Source organism: Ostrinia nubilalis, chromosome 22 (assembly GCF_963855985.1).
Source record: "Ostrinia nubilalis chromosome 22, ilOstNubi1.1, whole genome shotgun sequence".
Taxonomy (NCBI): Eukaryota; Metazoa; Arthropoda; class Insecta; order Lepidoptera; family Crambidae; genus Ostrinia; species Ostrinia nubilalis.
This window is the reverse complement of record NC_087109.1, coordinates 11,172,316-11,189,136: the sequence shown is the minus strand read 5'-3', so window position 1 is coordinate 11,189,136 and position 16,821 is coordinate 11,172,316. Positions and strand designations below refer to the sequence as shown.

General features: G+C 31.2%; 1 protein-coding gene across 1 annotated transcript in view; it reads right to left on the bottom strand.

The window, feature by feature from the left end:
- Positions 1-16,821, bottom strand: part of LOC135082962 (vitellogenin receptor Yl) — a 153,777-nt gene that overhangs the window by 132,055 nt on the left and 4,901 nt on the right. The gene's annotated exons all lie outside the window — the stretch shown is intronic.

Below are 16,821 nucleotides of genomic sequence, written 5' to 3'. Positions count from 1 at the left end.
CGTCAATATTTTTGCTATTTTTTTCCGAGCACGATTTTTTTTATTTCTATTGTTTGTTTGTTGTTTTGTCCATTGAAAACATTTTTTGTGTATGATTTTGCTTCCTTGTCCCTTTCGAAAGGGACAAGGAAGCAAATAAAACCATTTAAAATATCGATGTTTTAAATGGTTTTATTTCAGGATGAATCATAATTTGGATCTTCTCAAGAATTTCAATCATCTTTTTCTAACAAGTGTAAAATGGTAAGCACTTTTTTCTACTTGTCTCTTGGTATCTCCCTTTATATTATTTTTTATGCCGAGGATCTAATAATGAATTCGTCTATGATTGTTTTAGAATGAACCCCAGTCAACACAACAACACAACTTATTCAACAACTGACCAAAATGCAACCAAAGCAAAGAAACTATTGTAAAACTCTGAGTAAGATGTTTTACTTAAATTCTTCTTCGACTAAGTTTTGATTAGCCATTATTTTCGACAATTTTAGATAGATCTCTACATTTGTCTGCTATTTATTGCACAAAATGTCTTCGTATCATCCAACTACTTGTCGGCAGCTTCTTTCTAGTTGCCATCTTAATTATTTAATGTCACGACTAAGTACTTAATTATTGAAAATGGTTTAATAACCACCAAAATGATCAAATTCAATTCTCGCATTTGTATATTTTGTGCAAACCTTTGTGTTTTTCGTTTCCTTTTTAGGATTTCAAATATCTAACCCAACTTTGATTATTTTCATAATCATCTTAATTTTTTTTTGTTTTAAAATAATTTTTTCTCAGTTTATTTTCTTTAAACTCATTTATTTTCGTATTTTTTTGTTAAATTGGGTAGGTAGGTCCCGTGTGGTGTTACCAGTCACCCATCGGGCGCGTCCCCCGGGTGGTGGATAGGGGAAGGCCCCCCTTAATGGGGGGGTACCGGCTTGACCGGCGCGTACCATACTGGCGGGGGGTGGGGTTGTGTTGATAGGAAACCAGGCTTTTGGCTGGTATTTGTTAGGTTTTGTTTTTATCGTTTTTTATTCGGTTTGGAATAGGTTTGTTGTATTTTAGTATTTTTGATACGTTGCTAAAAATTATAAAATAATCCAGGGTTAATAATTTTAATTGTTCAATAATAATAAATTGAAACAAAATAATAATTCAAAACAAAAGTTTTAAAAAATATCGAGATTTAAAAACATGATAGATGTATCTATCGAAAAAGAAATTAGACATTGAATCTTTATTATTTATTGTGTTTGTACGCTTTGGAGCTCATTATTATTATTGTTTTATTTTTCGTTCTATTGATTATTTTTATAACGCAGCATGCCCATAAGCCAAAGGCGTCCACTGAAAATCAGTGTCCAGCCATGCATTTAGCTGGCTGGAATATACTGAGTGGGCGTCCTTTTTCGCACATCGCCTTTATAGACATTTAAGTATTATTTTGTTATTTTTATTTTTTTATTTGCATTTTAATGTCCTGATTTATTGTTTCTTTTTTTTTGTGCCAAATAAATTATTATTTCTTTCTTTCTTTCTTTCTTTCTAGTAATTTCAGACAATTTTGTATTTTTTTTCTTTTTTCTTTAAATTTGGGTGAAAATATTGTGCGTCTTTTGTACGATCGATTTCTGAATCGTTAATAAAATGGGCCTAGTTGTAAAACCTTGTAATCGACTATTCGGTCGATTATGAGATTTTACGACCCGGTCTATGGCTTATTGATGTTTTAAAAATCGGGATTTCGTTGGGCAAAATATCACGGGTTGATATTTGTTTTTATTCCTTTTTAATTAATATTTTATCAGGTTTTTTTTTGTAGCAGAAGTTATTATAATTTTTAATTTGTGTGTCTTAAGTTAAAACTTAATTTCAATTCAAATATGAAATTGATGACTTGATACTTATAATAATTTTACTATAAAAAATGTAAATATATTTTTCTTGTTTTCTTTTTATCTGCGTCTTTTGTACGATCGCTCGTTTACTGAATCATTTATAAAATGGGCCTAGTTGTAAAAACTTATTATCTGCTATTCGGTCGATTATGAGTTTTTACAACTGGGTCTGTTAATTTTATTGATGTTTTAGAAATCGGGATTTCGTTGGGCAAAATATAACGGGTCGAAATTGTGTTTTTTTCCTTTTTATCAGGTTTTTTTTATATTTTTTTAATAAACATTTTTATTTGTGTGTGTTAAGTTTGGACTTAGAATTCAATTCAAAATGGAATTGATAAGCAATTTTTTATTATTATTAAGATTTGAATTGATATTTTTTTTAATCTAGGGCGAAATAACTGCGTCTTTTGTACGATCGATTTCTGAATCATTTATAAAATGGGTCTAGTTGTACAAACTTATAATCTGCTATTCGGTGGATTATGAGATTTTACAACTGGGTCTATGGCTTATTGATGCTTTAGAAATCGGGATTTCGTTGGGCAAAATAAAACGGGTCGAAATTTTATTTTTATTTCTTTTAGCCAGGTTTTTATTAAAATTAACTTATGTGTCTTAAGCTAAGACCTAATTTCAATTCAAAAATGGAATTAAATGACTAAACTTATATTTTTTTTATAAAAAATGTTTTTTTTTTCTTTTTATCTAGGTGGAAATATCTGCGTCTTTTGTACGATCGATTTGTGAATCATTAATAAAATGGGCCTAGTTGTAAGAACTTGTAATGCACTATTCGGTTGATTATGAGATTTTACAACCTTGTCTATGGCTTATTGATGTTTTTAGAAATCGGGATTTCGTTGGGCAAAATAAAACGGGTCGAGATTTTGATTTTAATTCAAAAGAAAAATAATAATTCAAGCCAAAAAGCCAGGTTTTTATTAAAAATAACTTATGTGTCTTATGCCCGTTTTCACCATCGATCCCTAATTTTTAAGTGACCCCTTTGAAAACAAAATTCCTGTTGTGTTACCATAGGGGTCACTTAAAAATTAGGGATTGATGGTGAAAACGGGCATTAAACTAAGACCTAATTTCAATTCAAAAATGTAATTGATGACTTATATTTTTTTCATAAAAATGTTTTTTTTTTCTTCTTATCTAGGTGATTAAAATTATCTTCCTCTTTTGTAGCCTCGATTTATGAAGCGTTGATAAAATGGATCTGATTGTGAAATCTGGTAATCGACTGTTCAGTCGATTATTAGATTTAGCAACCTGATCTATTACTTATTGACGTTTCAGAAGTTGAGTTTTTGTCAGGCAAAATATCGCGGGTCGACATTTTGGTTTTTATTCTTTTTTGACAGGTATTTGTTTTAAAACAACAGTCTGTTGTTATTTTTGACTTGTTTGTCTTAAGACTAGTCTTAATTTCAATTCAAATATGGAATTGATGACCTAAATTTTTTCTATAATAAAATTGTGATTGCACACCGTTGTGGCTAAACGCAAATCGCGAAAGCAAAGGAAAAAATAATATTTTTTCTTTAAATCTAATGGTAATTATCTGCTTCTTTTGTAGCCTCTATTGCTGAATCATTGATAAAATAGACTATTTACCTTTTATGAAATTTTAAAGCAACAGTTTGTTGTCATTTTTGACTTGTGTGTCTTAAGACAAGACTTAATTTCAATTCAAATTTGGAATTGATGAATTATTTTATGTTTATAATAGTTGTTTTTTTTTTATTATTATTATTTCTTTAATTCTAGGTGAAATATCTGCGTCTTTTGTATCCTCGATTTCTGAATCGTTGATAAAATGGACCTGGCTGTGAAATCTGGTAATCGACTGTTCAGTCGATTATTGGATTTAGCAACCTGATCAATTACCTACTTATTGACGTTTTAGAAGTCGAGTTTTCGTTGGTAAAAAATATCACGGGTCGCTTGGTTTTAGTTAAAGTTTTTGTACAAATTTTACCCGTCAGGTTTACTTGAAGTACCTAATAGTACCTATTAAAATTAAAACTCAAAATATGCGAAAAAATTTTTCGCAAAAAAATGATATGTTGTGGTTTAAATTATCGTCTCCCTAAAACTAAAAACAAAATGACTATGTCAAAAAATTGTGCGGCGTCGTATTTTTGTGTATATTCTTCGGTCATAGTTTCTTTTTCTTTTATTTATTTAGGTTTTTCTTAAGCTTGATTCTTGAATCGTCAGTGAAATATAGACCTGGTTGTAAAATCTGGTATTCGACTGGTCAGTCGATTATTAGATTTGACAACCTGATCTAATTCGTTAACGTTTCAGGAATCGAGTTTTCGTTGGAAAAACAATCACGGGTCGTTTTTTTATATCGCGTTTTTTTTGTCGGTTAAAGTAGGTATGTTTTTTTATTTGTGATGATTGTGTTCAATTTCAACAAAGGTATAGGTAAAAATGTAATAAGTACAAAAATAGTGAAAATAGTTTTGAATAATGGATCCGTAAAAAAGAAACTTTTACGGATCAACAATCAAATGACAAAAAATGTCCTGCGTCGTAATTTCAAGTTGTATAAATGAAAAAAAAAAAACAAAACAAGCTAATCAATCCAAATATAAGAAATAAATTTGCCATAACAAAATTTTTATTTTCAAGTTAAACAAATCCAGCATTTTTTTTTATTATTTTTTTTAATTTTATTTGTTAGCTGGATCCCGTGTGGTGTTACCAGTCACCCATCGGGCGCGTCCCCCGGGTGGTGGATAGGGGAAGGCCCCCCTTTTAATGGGGGGTACCGGCTTGACCGGCGCGTACCATACTGGCAGGTTAAGGTGTTTTAGGTTTTTCAATAGTTTTTACATTTTTTTCGGCAATTTTTTTAGCTGGATCCCGAGTGGTTAACGGGCGCGTACCATACTGACAGGACATGGTAAGATATTTTAGGTACAGGTACAAAAGACCTATTTGACTTTACCTATTTGGGTTTTTTGGACTGAGTTTGAATTATTATTCACTCAGACACTTTGTCTTACTTTGGAATTTAGGTCGTTTATTTTATAATCATTACTGATTAAGTGATTTGTTAATTGTTTATTATGTCATTAACAATACTTAAATTCAAGCGAACATTAACGAACTTAATCGTTATTGCTAATTTGCGTCGTATTTAATTAACTAATTACCTACAACATTAGAAGTTTAAGATGGTAATAAGTACACTTTATCATTCCAGTATTGTGAACCAACGGGTGAACAACACGTGAAACGTGCCTTAGAAACTTGTATTTTATAAGTTTTTACTGAGTGAACTACTGAGTGATTTTCAAGAATCATTTTTCCCTACACTTATAAACATTTCGGAAACTAATTGTGTCTTGCTTTTTACAGCCAAGATGGCAAAATTTTTAGAGTGCCAGTTTGCCTCTCTGCGGCATGTGGTGTACGGTAAGATTTACTTTTCATCATTTCTTTATACCGTTTGTTCTTTATTTTATAAATCGTTTACTTAAACTGTGTTTTTTTATAATATTATATTATTTACAATATTTATCATATATCACATTTTTATATTATTATTTTTTAGCTTTGCGTTATTGATTGCTGGCGTTATCTTTTTTATTACAAATGTATTTTTTTTTAAATTTTCAAAATCTCTGGCCTTTTATATTGGAGTTAAATAAATTTTGCCCCATACTTATGACCACTTCGGAAACTAACTTTATTTGTTGGCTCTTTACAGCCAAAAAAGCAATATTTCGGAAGAATTTTTCTACGATTTCAGTACTTTTTTCACTGATTCTCACGCGTTATTTTTCAAAATCTCTGGTCTTTTACGTCTGGAATTAAATCATTTTTCCCTACACTTATAAAAAAATTCGGAAACTAATTATATTTGTTGGCTTTTTACAGCCGAAAAGGTAACATTTCTAAAGAGCTAGTTTGGCTCTCTACAACATGTTGGTGTTCGGTGAGATTTACTTTTTTATTTCTTTATACCTTTTGTTCTTCATTCTATAAACTGTAATATTTTACTATTTTCATGTTTATTTGCTTTGCGAAATTGATTGCTGCCGTTACTACAAAACTTTGCTTTTTTAAATGATTTATTTGAAACATTATTTTTTCTATTTAGGTAAGTGAATAATTTTCAGTAGTTTCTTCACGCGTTATTTTTTCAAAATCTCTCGTCTTTTACGTCTGGAGTTAAAAACGAACCTTACCGGGTTTCAGATTGTCTTAAGGAACATAACCGTAAGTTTTCAGGAATTCTCAGTTAGCGGTTTTCATGAAACCAAACAAATCTGAAACGAACCTTACCGGGTTTCAGAATGTCTTCAGGAACCTAACCGTAATTTTTCAGTAATTTTCAGTTACCGGTTTTCATGAAAGCTAACAAATCTGAAATGAACCTAACCGGGTTTCAGAATGTCTTCAGAAACCTAACGGTAATTTTTCAAGAATTTTCAGTTACCGGTTTTCATGAAACCTAACAAATCTGAAACGAACCTAACCGGGTTTCAGAATGTATACAGGAACAAAACCGTAATTTTTCAGGAATTTTCAGTTTCCGTATTTCATGAACCCTAACCGGTTTTTATTAGGTTTCATTAAGTTAGGTTCTGAAACGAATCTAACCGGGTTTCAGAATGTCTTCAGGTACCTAACCATAATTTTTCAGGATTTTCAGCTTAAAAAAAGTTAGCTGGATCCCGTGTGGTGTTACCAGTCACCCATCGGGCGCGTCCCCCGGGTGGTGGATAGGGGAAGGCCCCCCTTAATGGGGGGTACCGGCTTGACCGGCGCGTACCATACTGGCAGGTTAAGGTGTTTTAGGTTTTTCAATTGTTTTTTCATTTTTTTCGGCATTTTTTTAGCTGGATCCCGAGTGGTTAACGGGCGCGTACCATACTGACAGGACATGGTAAGATATTTTAGGTACAGGTACACAAGACCTATTTGGCTTTACCTATTTGGGTTTTTTGGACTGAGTTTGAATTATATTATTATTCACTCAGACACTTGGTCTTACTTTGGAATTTAGGTCGTTTATTTTATAATCATTACTGATTAAGTGATTTGTTAATTGTTTATTATGTCATTAACAATACTTAAATTCAAGCGAACATTAACGAACTTAATCGTTATTGCTAATTTGCGTCGTATTTAATTAACTAATTACCTACAACATTAGAAGTTTAAGATGGTAAGTACACTTTATCATTCCACTATTGTGAACCAACGGGTGAACAACAAGTAAAACGTGCCTTAGAAACTTGTATTTTAAGTTTTTCTGAGTGAACTACTGAGTGGTTTTCCAAGAATCATTTTTCCCTACACTTATAAACATTTCGGAAACTAATTGTGTCTTGCTTTTTACAGCCAAGATGGCAAAATTTTTAGAGTGCCAGTTTGCCTCTCTGCGGCATGTGGTGTACGGTAAGATTTACTTTTCATCATTTCTTTATACCGTTTGTTCTTTATTTTATAAATCGTTTACTTAAACTGTGTTTTTTTTTATAATATTATATTATTTACAATATTTATCATATATCACATTTTTATATTATTATTTTTTAGCTTTGCGTTATTGATTGCTGCCGTTAAGCACTATAAAACTTTGCTTTTTTTATTGGAAGCATTATTTTTTCTACGATCTCAGTACTTTTTTTTACTGATTTCTCACGCGTTATTTTTTAAAATCTCTGGTCTTTTACGTCTGGAGTTTAATAATTTTTCCCTACACTTATAAACAATAATTCGGAAACTAATTGTGTTTGTTGGCTCTTTACAGCCGAAAAAGCAATATTTCGGAAGAGCTAGTTTGACTCTCTACTGCATGTTGGTGTTCGGTGAGATTTACTTTTTTATTTCTTTATACCGTTTGTTCTTCATTCTATAAACTGTATTACTTTTTCATTTTAATATTTTTTATTTGCTTTGCGTTATTGGAAGCATTATTTTTTCTACGATTTCAGTACTTTTTTTACTGATTCTCACGCGTTATTTTTCAAAATCTCTGGTCTTTTACGTCTGGAATTAAATCATTTTTCCCTACACTTATAAAAAAATTCGGAAACTAATTATATTTGTTGGCTTTTTACAGCCGAAAAGGTAACATTTCTAAAGAGCTAGTTTGGCTCTCTACAACATATTGGTGTTCGGTGAGATTTACTTTTTTATTTCTTTATACCTTTTGTTCTTCATTCTATAAAGTATAATATTTTACTATTTTCATGTTTATTTGCTTTGCGAAATTGATTGCTGCCGTTACTACAAAACTTTGCTTTTTTAAATGCTTTTATTTGAAACATTATTTTTTCTATTTAGGTAAGTGAATAATTTTCAGTAGTTTCTTCACGCGTTATTTTTTCAAAATCTCTTGTCTTTTACGTCTGGAGTTAAAAACGAACCTTACCGGGTTTCAGATTGTCTTAAGGAACATAACCGTAAGTTTTCAGGAATTCTCAGTTAGCGGTTTTCATGAAACCAAACAAATCTGAAACGAACCTTACCGGGTTTCAGAATGTCTTCAGGAACCTAACCGTAATTTTTCAGTAATTTTCAGTTACCGGTTTTCATGAAAGCTAACAAATCTGAAATGAACCTAACCGGGTTTCAGAATGTCTTCAGAAACCTAACGGTAATTTTTCAAGAATTTTCAGTTACCGGTTTTCATGAAACCTAACAAGTCTGAAACGAACCTAACCGGGTTTCAGAATGTATACAGGAACAAAACCGTAATTTTTCAGGAATTTTCAGTTTCCGTATTTCATGAAATCTAACCGGTTTTTATTAGGTTTCATTAAGTTAGGTTCTGAAACGAATCTAACCGGGTTTCAGAATGTCTTCAGGTACCTAACCATAATTTTCAGGATTTTCAGCTCAAAAAAAGTTAGCTGGATCCCGTGTGGTGTTACCAGTCACCCATCGGGCGCGTCCCCCGGGTGGTGGATAGGGGAAGGCCCCCCTTTTAATGGGGGGTACCGGCTTGACCGGCGCGTACCATACTGGCAGGTTAAGGTGTTTTAGGTTTTTCAATTGTTTTTTCATTTTTTTCGGCATTTTTTTAGCTGGATCCCGAGTGGTTAACGGGCGCGTACCATACTGACAGGACATGGTTAGATATTTTAGGTACAGGTACACAAGACCTATTTGGCTGTACCTATTTGGGTTTTTTGGACTGAGTTTGAATTATTATTCACTCAGACACTTGGTCTTACTTTGGAATTTAGGTCGTTTATTTTATAATCATTACTGATTAAGTGATTTGTTAATTGTTTATGTCATTAACAATACTTAAATTCAAGCGAACATTAACGAACTTAATCGTTATTGCTAATTTGCGTCGTATTTAATTAACTAATTACCTACAACATTAGAAGTTTAAGATGGTAAGTACTCTTTATCATTCCAGTATTGTGAACCAACGGGTGAACAACATGTGAAACGTGCCTTAGAAACTTGTATTTTATAAGTTTTTACTGAGTGAACTACTGAGTGGTTTTCAAGAATCATTTTTCCCTACACTTATAAACATTTCGGAAACTAATTGTGTCTTGCTTTTTACAGCCAAGATGGCAAAATTTTTAGAGTGCCAGTTTGGCTCTCTGCGGCATGTGGTGTACGGTAAGATTTACTTTTCATCATTTCTTCATACCGTTTGTTCTTTATTTTATAAATCGTTTACTTAAACTGTGTTTTTTTTAATAATATTATATTATTTACAATATTTATCATATAACGTAAGTGCGCCTATTAACGACCCCCCAAAATTTGTATTCTATTACCGCCCTATTTTTCTTTCTTTCATAAAATACATAATAACAGGTTCCAGAAAACACGTTACCTAAAAAATATCTAGATATGTTTATTGACTATCAAAACGATTAAAGTTTGTGTTCGTAAATAACCAGTAAACGGAGTTATTTGACATTAAATGGGACGCGCCCGCAACGGACGCACTTTTCATACTGACGCGCTCCCAGCTACTTAAGGTGCACCTTGTTATTAATTAGCGATTTTAATACATTTAAAATGAGTATACCAACATGTTTTTGCATAACAATATTAATTCGTACTTTAGTTTCCTTAATAAACCCTCAATATAGCCCTCTCGCTGTATTTTTGTGGCTTAAATACAATTTTAAATAAGGGCGGTAATAGAAACACTTTTCATAATTTGGTTCCTAATAACGACTCATGGCGTTGTTAGAATTTTGATAAAGTTTTTTATTTTAGTATGTGTATCTTTAACTACGCATTTAGCCTCCATTTTGTTGTCTTGGTCGATTCATAAGAATATTTCACATAATTAAATCAATTAACGCCATACGGTAATTGTCATAGGTTTGGCATAAAACTGCAATGAACATTAAAGAATATCTCTAATAATGTATGACAATAGATTTTATAAAAACCTGTTAAATTCTAATTAGTACCTATTTGATATAAAATAAAACCTAATAAAAATGATACTTCACTGATCATGTCTTCATTAATGTAGATATTTTAGCTGCTTACTGTTTTTTTTTACGGTCGCTAATAGAATAAAGTAATGTTCATACTTAATTCTATTACCGCCTCATAACTATAACGCCACCTGCGAAGACTTATAAGCCTGTATTTTGTATATAACTAACATTTATGTCATGACACCAAACCAATCATGCGTTATCACAACTACTATGTAACTTTTTAAGATCTTTTGAATAATAAAAAAAATATTTAAAATAATTATACAGACAGTGTCCATTGTCCATAGTTTAAATTAAAATACACAATTACACACAATTAAAATAAAAACTAATTGAAAATTATAGTCAAATTAAATATAAAAATGAAATATTAAATGAATATTTAATTTTATTAAAACTCAAATATAGTTTAAATAATGACCCCCACTACTCACTAGAACACCGGGTACCGCGTAATCAAGTATAATAGAGGAATTTATTATTCTACTATTTTTGCTTGATTTATTTATTTATTTTCGAGAAGCGTGCCTTTTCTCTTTTAATAATAAAAAAAAATTGACTTGAAAAAAAAACAAATTTAACTAAAACTAAAAACAAAACAAATTTAACGTCAAAAAATCAAGTGGTTCCCGAGCCTCTGAGCGGGAATCGAACCCGTGCCTCTTGGAATATACCCAAATGAAGAGCAATATTCTTAGCGGTCGGTAATAGAAACAGAAAAAACGTTAATAGAAACACACCTCGTCTATAGGTCGGTAATAGAAACAACTGCTTTTTCAGATTAAATTGCTATTTATTAATTATTGTGTGATTGAATACTCATTTTTACTACTTGAATTCAAAGATTACTTCATCATTGTTATAAATAAATTAAAGTGTCTTTTCTATCACCACGTCTTATATCTAATTTTCTAACGTTTATCCGAAGTGAGCTTAAACTGGCGGTAATAGGCGCATTTACGTTATCACATTTTTATATTATTATTTTTTAGCTTTGCGTTATTGATTGCTGCCGTTAAGCACTATAAAACTTTGCTTTTTTTATTGGAAGCATTATTTTTTCTACGATCTCAGTACTTTTTTTACTGATTTCTCACGCGTTATTTTTTAAAATCTCTGGTCTTTTACGTCTGGAGTTTAATAATTTTTCCCTACACTTATAAACAATAATTCGGAAACTAATTGTGTTTGTTGGCTCTTTACAGCCGAAAAAGCAATATTTCGGAAGAGCTAGTTTGACTCTCTACTGCATGTTGGTGTTCGGTGAGATTTACTTTTTTATTTCTTTATACCGTTTGTTCTTCATTCTATAAACTGTATTACTTTTTCATTTTAATATTTTTTATTTGCTTTGCGTTATTGGAAGCATTATTTTTTCTACGATTTCAGTACTTTTTTTACTGATTCTCACGCGTTATTTTTCAAAATCTCTGGTCTTTTACGTCTGGAATTAAATCATTTTTCCCTACACTTATAAAAAAATTCGGAAACTAATTATATTTGTTGGCTTTTTACAGCCGAAAAGGTAACATTTCTAAAGAGCTAGTTTGGCTCTCTACAACATGTTGGTGTTCGGTGAGATTCACTTTTTTATTTCCTTACACCTTTTGTTCTTCATTCTATAAAGTATAATATTTTACTATTTTCATGTTTATTTGCTTTGCGAAATTGATTGCTGCCGTTACTACAAAACTTTGCTTTTTTAAATGATTTAATTGAAACATTATTTTTTCTATTTAGGTAAGTGAATAATTTTCAGTAGTTTCTTCACGCGTTATTTTTTCAAAATCTCTTGTCTTTTACGTCTGGAGTTAAAAACGAACCTTACCGGGTTTCAGATTGTCTTAAGGAACATAACCGTAAGTTTTCAGGAATTCTCAGTTAGCGGTTTTCATGAAACAAAACAAATCTGAAACGAACCTTACCGGGTTTCAGAATGTATACAGGAACAAAACCGTAATTTTTCAGGAATTTTCAGTTTCCGTTTTTCATGAAACCTATAACCGGTTTTTGTTAAGTTTCATTAAGTTTGGTTATGAAACGAACCTAACCGGGTTTCAGAATATCTTCAAGAACCTAACCGTAATTTTTCAGGATTTTTCAGTTACCGGTTTTCATAAAACCTAACTGGTTCTTGTTAGGTTTCAGTAAGTTAGGTTCTGAAACAAACTTAACCGGGTTTTAGAATGTCTTCAGGAACCTAACCATAATTTATCAGGAATTTTTAGTTACCAGTTTTCATGAAACCTAACCGGTTTTTGTTAGGTTTCATTAAGTTAGGTTCTGAAACGAACCTCACCGGGTTTCAGAATGTCTTCAGGAACCTAACCATAATTTATCAGGAATTTTTAGTTACCAGTTTTTGTTGGGTTTCATTGGTTTCAGAATGTCTTCAGGAACCTTAACGTAATTTTTCAGGAATTTTCAGTTATCGGTTTGAATAGAAGACAGTGAGATGCGAGATGGAACAGAAATGTATTATCACGAGCTTAAAAAGTTTTCTAAAACAACAAGTCAAAAAGTACAAAAAATTACAGTGACGAGAATTTGGTTTTTACAAATCTATAATGTTGAAAGAGTCTAAAGGTGGAAGGAGGATCGTTCGCAACATCCTATGAACACTTCGGGAAATAATTGTATTTGTTGGCTCTTTACAGTCGAAAAAGCAATATTACTAAAGAGCTACTTTGGCTCTCTGAGGTATTTGGTATTCGGTGAGATTTATCTTTTTCATTTCTTTATACCATTTGTTCTTCATCCTATAAACTGTATTACTTTACCATTTACTTGTTTTTTATTTGCTTTGCGTAATTGATTGCTGGCGTTAAACTTTGCTTTTTTAAATGCTTTTATGCTTTATAGAGCTAGTTTGGCTCTCTTCTCTACGGCATTTCGTGTTCGGTGAGATTTACCTTTCTAATTTTTTTAAAGCATGTTTAAAAGAGGCTAAAAAAATGATAAGACTACTAATGCCCACTTCAAAAAATAAAAAGATTCAAGCGCAAAAGAACATGTCGCTAAAATATTAAAAAAAATAATTATAACAGCTTTTAAAAATTGTTTGTGCTGTGCAGCACAGCACACACAGAGAGATCGAGGTTCGTTATCGAGTAAAAAAAAAGTTATCAAAAGAGGCAAAATAACAAAAATAAATACGCCCAAATATTTAAAAAAATATCAATTATCACGCATATGGAGGCAAAAAAATTAATAAAAAATAAGTACTGAAGCCCATAAAAAACAAAAAAAAACGGTCTAAAAGTGTAAAAAGATAAGACGCAAGAAAAAAGTAAAAATGGGCGTATAAAGAGGCTAAAAAAGAAATAATACCAAAGCCCACACAATTAAAAAAGAGCGAAAATATTACTGCTAAGTTATCTATTATTTAGTATATGTATTTATTCTCTATTAAGCATAAAGAGGCTAAAAATAAAAAATATACAGAAGCCCATATTATAAAAAATAATAAAGCAAAAAATATATAACTACTTACCAAAAGATGCAAAAAACCAAATCCTTTAAAAAATAGTTTAAAAAAAAACAGAACAAAAAGTGGCAAAAAATTAAGCCCATAATATACTTAAAAAATAATACAAAAGAAATATACCTACCTACATGTAAAAAGAGGCAAAAAAAGAGTACTAGAGCCCATTAAATAAAAAAACAAAAAGATTACTGCTTACAAGCGCAAAAAAACATGTTGCTAAAATGTCTCAAATACCATAAATAGTACGTGACGAGTGCCGTGATTGGGAACGTGGAAATTTCAGCATAGAATTGGTAAGTTACATGTTATCATTTTAATATAATATTTTTTATTCTTATTTATTATTTAATGCATATTTTATACTAGTTTATGGCCACCGTATTTTGTATGTATTTTATTTCTCCTTTATGATTTTACTATTTCTAAACTAAGTCATAAATAAGTTAGCAGATATTTTATATAAGCGCAAAAGATTATGACGCTTAGTGAAATTTAAAAAAAAATAAATAAAAAACATGAAGAGCATAAATTAAAGAGGCAAAAAATAAAAATAAGAATTGAAGTCCACACAAAAGAAAAAAAAATAGAGCATAAAGAAGCAAAAAAGAAAAATAAAATCAAATAAAAAAAACGTTACTGCTCGTAGATGAAAAAAAAAAGCAAAAAAAAAAGTAAAGCCCATATTAGAATAGATTTCTGCTTACGAGCAAATAATTCCCATTTTAAAAGAGGTTAAACATTTCAAAGAGTACTTAAGCCCATAAAAAAAGTAAAAAAAAAATAGAGCATAAAGAAGCAAAAAAAAATCAAATCAAATTAAAAAAAAACATTGCTCGCAGATGAAAAAAAAACCAAAGAGGAAAAATAATTCCCATTTTAAAAGAAGCAAAAAAGAGTACTAGAGCCCATTAAATAAAAACAAAAAGATTACTGCTTACAAGCGCAAAAAAACATGTCGCTAAAATGTCTTAAAAACCATAAAATAGTACGTGACGAGTGCCGTGATTGGGAACGTGGAAAATTCAGCATAGAATTGGTAAGTTACATGTTATCATTTTAATATAATATTTTTTATTCTTATTTTATTATTTAATGCATATTTTATATTAGTTTATTTCCACCGTATTTTGTATGTTTTTTATTTCTCCTTTATAAGATTTTACTATTTCTCAACTAAGTGAAATAAGTTAGCAGATATTTTATATAAGCGCAAAAGATTATGACGCTTAGTGAAATTTAAAAAAAAAAGTAAGTTAAAAACATGAAGAGCATAAAATAAAGAGGATAAAAAGAAAAATAAGAATTGAAGCCCACACAAAAGAAAAAAAATATTATAGCGCCAAAAAAGTAAAAAAAATGCAAAAAAAGAGCATAAAGAAGCAAAAAAGAAAAATGAATCAAATAAAAAAAAATTACTCCTCGCAGATGAATAAAAAAACAAAAGAGGCAAAAGAAACTAAAGCCCATAATTAGAATAGATTACTGCTTACGAGCAAATAATTCCCATTTTAAAAGAGGCTAAATATTTAAAAGAGTACTTGTTTAAGCCCATAAAACAAAAAATACCGCTAACAAGTGCAAAAAAAAAAATGAAAAAAGAAAGATAAAAGTGCTGAAGCCCATTAAAAATTTATAAAGAAAATATCAGAGAAAAAGAAGCTAAACATGACAACTTTTTGCATTTAAAAGAAATCTAAAAAAAATAATATATTAAAAAATACGTAAAAGAACAATCCTACTCAAAAAATACAAAATTAGCTGTCAAAAAATTAAAAAAGGCAAAAAAAGTATCGCACGAAAACGAAATTTGTTTTTTCTATCTTCTCTTTTTTTTTTTTTTTCGTACGCCGCGCGTCAGCTGAACATGTTCATAACTGACCCGCGGCACCGACGGCCGGCAGTGAGGACGGGGCTTTACATTGTGGAGCCCCCTCCTCGCTTCCTTGTGGGCCCAGCGGGTAGTTGGAACGGAGATCCCGCTACCCGCATCGCACGGGCCCACCCGTCTCGGGGATGTCTCTAGTGGTCCAGAGCCATTCTCAGTTGTCTGGTGGGATCACCCCACTGGGCAACGATTTGGGCCCGGCCCCACTCACACGGCACGGCAGAAGACATGGCAAATAATACTATAATCCTATGCAATTACAGTTGCAATTTCAGTGATGATGGTTGGCTCAAAACAGCGACTGCTTCAATGAAGTTTCAACCGTAATTGCATAGTATTTTCGTACATTTGCCACTCAAACTGCCGTGCCGGTCAGTGGGGCCGGACCTACGGAACACCCCAGGGTTTTTAGCCGGTAAGAGTCCGGCATAACCACACCGTGCTCCGTGCGCTGTGGTATCCATGAGGATTTTCCCTGGGTCAACAACAAAAAAAAAAAAAATAAGCCGCCGAAAAAAAAATGCGAGTCAAAATCTTTTGGCGCGTATTTGTTTTCGACCGCTTCTTTTTCAGGTTCAATGTTTTTGAGTTGAATTTTAGAACCTGTTACGGCTTCATACTGAAATGATACTTAAAAGTTCAGTCTTATGTTTAAGTATAATTTTAGTATTGGCCTCTTTATGTCTATTTTTCATTATTGAGTCTCATAGTGATCAGCAAGATATTTTTCTTTCATTTTAAAAAGCACAAAATAAGTGCAACGTTCTCGTAGTATAAGTCGCTGCGTCGCACACAAGTGAAATGTACGTAATTTGTGGCCAAAATTAAAAAAAGCAAAGTTACTCCGATTCTAAATTAGTAACCTAATATAGGAACAAGACATATGGCGCCATCTATAAATGATATTTAAAAAGTTTAACACTTTTTATCCAGATACCCACAACATTTGATTTAAACAGTTTTTCTTGTTGAGTAATTTTTATAATTTTTAGCTCTTGTTTATCAACAACGTTTAACTTTTATTTAGTTGATATTTGGTATAAAACATATGGATTCTATACTTCCAGGTTAGTTTATTATTTC